This window comes from Perkinsus marinus, assembly GCF_000006405.1.
Source record: "Perkinsus marinus ATCC 50983 genomic scaffold scf_1104296955658, whole genome shotgun sequence".
NCBI lineage: Eukaryota > Perkinsozoa > Perkinsida > Perkinsidae > Perkinsus > Perkinsus marinus.
Genome location: NW_003207735.1, coordinates 1 through 2,178, shown reverse-complemented (window position 1 = coordinate 2,178; position 2,178 = coordinate 1).

The following is a 2,178-nucleotide window of genomic DNA, read 5'->3' as shown; positions in this document are numbered from 1 at the left end:
ATGTTGATGTTCGATGGCCTGAATTTGATCACTCTATGAATTCACACGTTTGTCTCATCAACGCAACGGAGCACCCGGGGAGCGAAGCGTGTGGTGGATTGCGATGAACTCACTCTAAATGCAACGCCGCCCTTTGACCGAAATGTTTGATTAAGGAGGATTTCCAATGCTGGACAGCGGTGCTTTGTTTTTCCGACGGATAGGCGGGTATTTCCGCATGTAGTTGATCGACGGTAGCTGACTGAGCACCTTGGACGTTCGGTATCTGCGTTGAGAAAACTCATTCAATTAGCGGGGTTATCAGATGCATGATCATTAAGGACGTCGTCTCACTGTAGCTCACTGGATGAGAAATGCGCCATCACGATGGATTGCAGTTCATCCTTATTGAGTTCGGTATCGAACTCTATCCGCCGAGCCAGGGCGTCGCTCATCTCGATATGTGTGATGCTCTCTCGTGAGGTCGACTTTGATGCCGAGCTGACAGCGCACACCTTATGATCGCGGTCAATCGTCGAGATGAGGAATAATGAGATCTGTTGAGGAATCATTGGTGGCTGTCACACTACTAGCCCACCACTATCCCTGAGAGTATCACCGTTATCGTCGCCATAGCAACTCTAAAGTGACCTGCGCAGGACAAACAGTTGGCACAGATGGAAGTTATGAAACTACGAAGTTCGTCCGTTGTGAGATCATTCCCCCATGGTGTGTCGGCATAGTTCCCTTGTATAAACTCTGGTGTTCTCATTATGGAGGGTGTCGGTTCATGAACTTACAGACTGGAAACGTAAAGTTGCCGAACGAGAATTGACTAACACCGACCATTTCACTTTATCAGATGATTCGCTTTTATGTACCGCTTTGGTCATCATATTCTGAAGCTTAATCATAACTACTGCCCCCCGCTCGAGCTTATCTGTTCGTATGTTCATCCAATGGGCATAAAAGAGAAACGAGCCTGTTGCCTCAACACGCAGAGAGGGAGAGAGAGCTACCTAGCACGACGAGGGTTATGAAGCACGTAAAACAATGCAAGGCTCCGCCGACTTACAGTGGCAGCAGAGCTAAGCCAGCAGCTCGCTGTCCCTCGAGCGCAATTGCCCTAGAGAGAAGGGTATTATGCTAATGTCGGAGGGTCTCTGCATCATAGACACCTATGGAGGGTCTGGATATTTTCTTACGCAGCGACTAGTCCGGGCAGCTCATAGCAACGGCCCTACACACTTGAACATCTTCTCGACTTTCTCATCATCACTCGGGTCTTCCTATGCAGAAACTCTACATCATCAAGTACCTGCTAATTCAGCAGTGCTGAAAGATATTCGCGCGATTTACTGCGTCACCGCGTCCGTGTCTAGCATGAGAAAGTCCTGCATGAGTTAAGACTATGTTAAGCTTGCTCAGGTTTCCAGCATGCCCTGAACCGACGGTTCAGGCTGAACGTAAGGCCCGACAGACAGCCCGTCTGAGACGGGGGAGTTTGTAAGATTACGATCAGAGGTATCGAACCGGGAGGACTATCTATTGCCTCATCACACAATTGCGCCATTGAAATTAGAGATCGCGGGTATTGGTGGAGAGCACCGCCAGTCTCGAAGCGCGCGAGTTGTGTATCGCGACTCTAACTGAAACTCTCACAGAGAAAGTCAAGGATGCGGTACACACGTTGGAGCATATTGAGTTTCGTACTGGAGAAACTGGGCAGGAACTGCAAATTGATGAAGGGAAATTGTATATGGTGAACCATGAGCTGACCCTGAAATCAAAGAATTGTGGCGGGCCGAAGATGAACTCGGCTACACGCCAGTGAGCTAGCCACAAGCACGCATGAACGGGTAGATACGCAACGTACGAGTACCAAAAACATAAATTCTTTGGTCCACGCTGTAACTATCTCCCTTCCATTCGACTTGTTGCTTTTCGTGCTCCTTGTATTTCACGCGTTTGTCCTATATCCCTCAATTCCCGCCGAGCGGCTTAACCGCTACGGGTAGCGTTCCCCGCTTGGCGAAGCAAAGAGCTGAAGCTACCTCAATATCGAAACCACAAACTATATACGGCTGAGATGTGGGCTCTACTTGGTGACAGCTGGATTGGCGGGCCGGGGTCGTCGTTTCAATTCGATGAGTCAGTTTCATTGAGTCTGCATTGGAGGTCAATGTCACTCGAATAGTA